At 42.6% G+C, this 7,015-nt stretch overlaps 1 pseudogene; it reads left to right on the forward strand.

The window, feature by feature from the left end:
- LOC123331110 overlaps window positions 1-6,695 on the forward strand; it is a 57,186-nt pseudogene extending 50,491 nt beyond the window's left edge.
- Window positions 6,696-7,015: the final 320 nt, after the last annotated feature.

A 7,015-nucleotide genomic window follows, 5' to 3' on the forward strand; every position in this document is an offset into this window, starting at 1 on the left:
GCAGGGAGACTAGTAGCTCCTTCTTGAGTCTTCTTCTTCTTGAATTACCCAAGAGCTTCTGCCAATGGGGTCAGTCTTCACTCCAAATATCAGGAGAGAACTAGGGAGCCTGATGTGTCCACTAAGGGTCCCCAGTTGAATCCCCTTTATTTCTACTGTTGCCACAGGTGTTGCCATGAAAAGGGTTCCACACCACACAATTCTTTGTGTTCTTTTTATAGCTGAGATGATGCCTTTTCTCATCCATACCCTGTTGTAGGTTGCAGTGGGTCTCCTCATATGTGCCCCTGTAGTTACAGCCATTGGTGGTTACACGCCCATGCCCAGGAGCCCTATTTCTGGACTCTTCCCCAGACTTCCAGGCCCTGGGGTTGAGACCAGACTAACAGTTCCAGATGTTTTAAGCTCTTTCTCACCTTCAGATATCACCTGATCCATTCCAAGCTGCCAAAGATGATCTGAAAGGGGATATTTAAGTTATTAGTCTCTTTTGCCTCCTAGGGGAAGTCTTGGTATCTATGCAGACTCAGATCTTCTCCAGCTAAGCATACAACAGGATGTGGAAAGAGTGCATATCTTAGATTTGCCTAATTAGGAGGGAAAATTCAGGAAAGAGGCAAATTTAAAGGGCTCCAAAGTGACTTTCTGTGCCACCTATAAAATGAAATAGCAGATAAATTCTCCTGTTGAAAAATAAGTTCACTTTTATGGATATATTGCTATATATACAATGTGCTTTACAAATTGACCTGCTTCATCTATCTTACTTATTTGTGAGAATCAAATAAGGTATGTGATAAAAACATGAATCTTAAAAAGCAAAAAAAAAAAAAAAAGCTTGATAATAAAGAAAAATAATTGTTATATAAATGATTCTTTCTATAAAAAATAGAGTTTGGTTCTAGAAACTCTGAATTGACTTCTAGGCAAGTAGAGAATAAAAATTGGTTACCCAAGGAAGTTTGGGGACAGAGCATACTTGATTTGTGGTGCAAACACAGAGGGGAAGCCAAGAGAATGTAATGACAGATAAAAATAATCACTGGGACAATGTTTCTAATTTATAATATCCATCTCCCACTTAAATAATTGTTGTTTCCTTAGCTTTTCTTCTAAAACTCTGTATATTTTAGAAGCCACTTAACCACTCTGAGATTCAGTTTCCTAAATGTAAAATGAGAGAATTCAACTAAAATCAGTAGTTTTCCAATTTTTCTTTTTAGTCATAGAATGCCTTGTATGAGCAAGACTCAGAAGATGACTTAAAGATGCCCAATATGCAAACCCACTGAAACAGAGTGTTTGAACACTCTAAGATTATATACAATCATAGATAAATGGTAATCTTCTAAAACTTGCTCACATCTTACATAGCAGGGATGCCGCCCTACCTAAAAAGTCTGACAGGAGCCCTTTGGAGATGCAGCAATCTTTAGTGACCGTGGCTGACCCTCAGCCCAGAGTTGCATGTATATTTCCATTGAGCTCTTTGAATAACCTGACAATGTTAGGCAGATGAAGGAATTTAGTAATTAGCATTTAATTTTTCCTAATTTTTCAAACAGGGAGAATAACTGACTCTGACTGAAGGTCTACTATGAAGACATTACCTCTGATAAAGCCTGGAAGACCACAAGCAGTCCAGAAAATGAGTAGCTCAGGTGGATTCTCTTCATCTAATACTAGGTCTACATTCTTCTAATGAGCTAACTTCTCACTTTTCTGTTAGGTAAAATCACCTAAAATCACCCCTTGCTCCAAAAAAGCAAAGGCCAGTGTGGAAATAAGAAATAATTTCACTTTCTACATGAAGGCACCATGACTACTGGCAAATATCTTGGGTGGGGGTAGTGAGTGGAGTGGAAAGTGAAAAGCACCTGGGAAACAACCCAGAAATAGAAAAACAACCTCAGGAGGCAATAAGTCTAAAAAGGCACTGACAAAAATCAACCCAGCGAGCCAAAGGAAATAATGAATTTGAGTCATGCCAAAAATATGACCCCATCACGGCCTAAGGTTCTTTTTCTTTTCAGTCATATAGATGGTTCTTTCTTCATCAACATTTTCACGACACACAGGAGGGATCCTAAACAAGACCATGAACTTCGGGAGTTTTGAGTCTGGGTTCTTCTGATGCTCTTGGGTGCTTTGACGCCCATGTTGAACCTTCGTCAACAGCAGGAGAAAAAGGATCATTCATCAGGGTCAAAGAATCACACCACCTGCACAACACGAGCTTAGTTTGTGGGGCCCATTTCATTGTGAACAAGACAGTATTTCAATAATAACTTTCTGTTAGCCAGTGAGTTTAGATTAAGAGAAAGCTGATCTTGAGAAGTCAGGTTGTAGAATCTCCTAAGCAGTACAGGAACCCCTTCTACAACGTAGCAGAAAGATGGTCATTCAGGGTCTGTGTGAATCCCTTCAGGGACAGACCCTCCCTGCCATTCCAACATGCAGGTTCCATTGTCAAATCACTGTTAGTGCTGGAAAGTTGTTAGAAAGTAGACAGGATCTTAGAAAACCCATTATTTCTTGCAATTTCAAAGACAATTGCAAGAAGAAAATATTTGCCCTAAAAGAACACATTTTGAATAGGAAAAATCTCTTGTAAGCATTTACCTTGGAGAAAAATAGGGGTGTAAGAAGTCAATCTATAACCTCTCCTTTCACAGATCTCTTTCTGAACTGATACATCTCCAATAGCCCGTTCCATAGAGCTTGATGATATTTTAATCATATTATCCTTTGTGGTTTGCAGGGTGTGCCTCTGAAGGGGCACACACTTGCTTAATAGCACTCCCGTGACACCCAGCCTGGAGACAGCTGGCTGCTCTTTAAAGCCCCTGGTGACTAAATCAATTAGGCCAAATATGTAGCAGATTTTTTAAAGTAACAACCCACAATGTATTTATAGTTTCTTGAGTTGGGTCACAAGGAGATTGTCTATGATGTCAGCCAGGTGTACCCTGGTTTGATAAATGGATCTTCAAAGCTGGAACTAAGCTTGGTTAGTTCTTTCCCATTTCCAAATAGTCACTGGAATGCCAAAGAATTAGAACAATGGGTTGAGATGTGTTAGTATCATGACCTAGTTGATCCTTTTCTGCTCCCAGAGTCAACCCTGCTTCAAGCTCTTGTCATTTTGTGTTTTTACGATTGCAATGGGCTCTTAGTTGAAATCCTTTAGCCTAGTTCTCAAGGTGTTATGTGAAAGGCTTCCAGCTTTGTCTGTTGTCTCTTGCCAGAGCCGTTTATATTTGTTCTTTGGTAATACTCTTGACACATGTAGTTGCTTATTTGAAAGATTGTTTTCACTACCACACTATAAACACTCCACAAGGGTAGGGGCTGTGCCCTGGATAGTCACTGGGATGTCCACAGTACTCACAGATGCTCAATAGCTACTTACTGAATGAATGGCCTGATTCCTCACGTGTACCTCTAACACTGTGTAACTGAGGTATGTATTAACACCACTCGAAACAGACCCCCCACTTGCCTGCATTGCTCCTGCTCTTGCCTTTTGCTTATGTCATTTGCCTTATGGCCATTCTGAAAGAAAACACAAAAGACAGTATGAAGACAATAATTTGGACATATTTTAAGTGATGAGAAAGGAAAAATGAGAGTATCCTGGCTGGGAGATAAGAAAGGAATTTTAGGGTTACTACCCGAAAAAGCCTGAACTTGATCATCAGGATGCCAAGATTTTATTACTTGGTGATCCTGTGACCATGGAAGATGAAATTCTCTGTACATTGGTCTGTAAAGCTTGGATAGGAATGACATTTTACCCCATGGTGTTCCCACAGGCTGCATAGGGACTGTGAGACACTGGGCTTTGGGACTCCTGCTAATACATTTAGGTTTGTTGTTGTTGTTAAATATTTAACATAATTGCAAACTGAGCTCAGAAAATGTGTTTTTTTTCTCCCCTGCCTGAGGTATTAACACATCACCATTCATTCTAATAATTTGTACAAATAATATTAGGAAAATATTTTCTGGAAAACAACAGACTCTTCAAAACTCTCTTTGAGTCTCCCTGCCCTGACACTCTGTGAGGATTGGATTCAGTTCAGCTACATTTCTTAAAAGCTTTTCGTATGCCAGGCCCCATAAGGAGTAGCTGGGAGGAAAAGAGAAGATCTATCCTCAGGCTCCTGTGGCAAGCCAAATAATGGTCCCCAAAGACAACCACATCCTAATCCCCATAACCTGTGAATATGCCACATTGGATAAAGGAGTGTTGCAAATGTGATTAGGTTAAGGGCCCTGAGATGGGAAGCTTTCTGGATTAGCTGACTTGGGAGAGCATAATCTAATCACACAGCTCCTCAAAACTGGAGCCCCTTTCCTGGCTGTGGTCATAGGTGTGAGCACAGGAGGATGGTTGGGCTGGTAGTAGTGTTACTGGCTTTGAAGCTGGAAAAAAGATCCATAAGCCAAAGAACACAGATGGCTGTGTTCAGAAGCTGGAAAAAACAAGAAAACAAATTCCCCCTTTGAGCCTACAGAAAGAAATACAGCTCTGCCAACACCTTGATTTTGGTCTGTGTTGGACTTCTGACATGCACAACTGTAAGATAATAAATGTGTGTTGTTTAAGTCATTAAATTTGTGTTAATCTTTTAGATCAGCAATAAAAAAACAAAATCAGATCTCATGAAATAACACAGGAGGAGCAAGGGGAGAAATCACAACAATCTAAGGACATCCAGGATTAATTCTTCAAGAGTGAGACAAATCTATCATATTAATGATAATGGCGACAATTTTGACGATAGCCCTTAAATAGCATTTAATATCAATCATATGATACTTGAAATATGTTTTATTATTGATCCCATTTTTCAGATGGGGAGACTGAGGCATAGGAATATTAACTAACTTGCCCAAATTTATCCAGCAAAGATGCAAATCCATGTTCATTCCATAGAGTGGAATGATGAATCCACCTGGGAAACCAGCAACATCTTCCTGTCTTAGATCAGATCATGCTTGATCTTCAACTGGTGAGTAGAATTTTGAGTGGAGAAGCTAGAGAGACCACCATGTGGAGGAAGTGATGTGAACAATGATGTGGGAACACCTCTGTGCTTGAAGGAAGGTAAAGAGTTTGAGTTGGCGTTATGGCCAGTGCCAGAAGCTGCATTGGTGGACACAGGCTGTAAAGTGGGTTCAAAACAAATCATGAAGTTCTGGCCATGCTAGCACTAGGGTTCTAATCTGTCAGTGGATGAAAGCTAGAGAAAGTTTCTCTGTGGAGTGACACGGAAGAACTTATTCAGCTTCACTTCATCCACCAAGAAAGCAAGAGTTGGAAGGCTGGAGGGGGCGGGGGTGGTGGAGCGGGTAGCGTTTGTTTTTAAAAAGCCTAACCTATGGGGAAAATTGCTAGCGTGACTCTAAGGATAGTGTATTGATTATTCACATCTCGAATTCTGATTTTTTCCCCCAACATTTGACTCCTTAGTTATTAACTCCTGACTTGTAATCCTCTGGAAGGCAGAAACTGGCTTCTGTTTGTATGTATCCCTGGCACCTACCACAGGCCCTAACCCAGCACAGGGGCTTCCTTGAGAAGAAATTGATAAATGAATGAATGGATCAAGTCATGCCTCCTTGAGCTTCACTTATTAAAGTTTATGCTTTGTCTGTTTTCTGAAAAGACTACAGGCCAATAATGCACAGAACAGACGTACAGGAAACATGTACATGCCAAATCAAACAGTCTTACTAAAAATTGGAAAGGGTCTCCGGACACCAGATTTCAGCAGTTACTGTGATTTCTGCCCTGGGAGACGTGGTGATGGTGGTGAGGGGAAGTGTGTGGTGCAGAAGGCCAGCAGGCCCATGGCTCTGCTCTCAGCCACAGAAACCACTGGAGAGGTGGACTAGGCCACACACTCTGGGGCGACATGCCCACCATAACCAATGACAGTCACTTGACAAGAGTGCTGGAATTGGAAGGTGTAGGGCCTGAGAAGTGTACCGTGAGGCAGCCAGAGCTAGGCTGTACGTCCTGAGGTGTCTCCCTAAAGCATCTGTCCATGTCCTGAGCGTACAGAGAGCTGAACACCATTAGCTTTCTTTTGGAAAATGGTGAAGGGAAGTGTTTTACATCAGGGTGCAATGAAAGCAAAAGGCAGCTTGTTGCCAGGGAAGAACTCAACAGGGGACCCTGCGAGAGACACTCTGGACTTGTGGTTATTCTGCAGGTGAGAGAAGGGGAGGAGAAGGGGGAGACCCTTGGAAGAGGAAATCCTCTTCCAAGAGGGACACTGAAGGCTTTCCCTCTGAGAAGGTGGCGGAGGAAGGCTATATAGCCGTGGCCAAGAGAATGCTTGAGGCCTTCACAGCAAGGATGAGCTGCTGGAACAGCTGGAGGACTCAAAGGTAGCGCTGTCCCAGCTGCCCCGGGCTTCCAAACTTTCCAAGATCTGAATTGTTCGCAGATCCATCGCCCGTGTGCTCACTGTCATTAACCAGACTCGGAAAGGGGACCTCAGGAAAGTCTGTAAGGACAAAAAGTACAAGCCCCTGCATCTACAGCCCGAGGAACATGGGCCATGCGCTGCCAGCTCAACAAGCAGGAAGAGAACCTGAAAACCAAGAAGCTGCTGTGGAAGGAGCGGCTGTACCCACTCTGGGAGCTTTTGGTCAAGGCCGGAGCATCCGGGCGTCAATAAAACAAACTGGCAGTGAAATGAAAACAGAGCGGCCCTGAGGGCCCAAGTCCTGAGTTCATGGCACTGCCCTGGGCATGAGCTCTAAATCACCAAGACTCTAGAATAGATCCGGAGAGGTGAAAGAATGCAAAAGCCACAGAGAGCCTCTCCTGGTGGCAGGAAGCGGAGGAAGGGCATCCACATACTGTAAAGTCCAGGGAGGGTGCCCCCAGGCCTGTGGTGACAGCCTCTAGGAAAGGCTCCGACAATCACATTTCTCTGCTAGAGCCACCATCATGGTAACTCGACTATATAGTCTTTTTCAGTGACCTTAAATACTT

The sequence above is a fragment of the Bubalus bubalis genome, chromosome 22 (assembly GCF_019923935.1).
Source record: "Bubalus bubalis isolate 160015118507 breed Murrah chromosome 22, NDDB_SH_1, whole genome shotgun sequence".
In the NCBI taxonomy this organism is placed as follows: domain Eukaryota; kingdom Metazoa; phylum Chordata; class Mammalia; order Artiodactyla; family Bovidae; genus Bubalus; species Bubalus bubalis.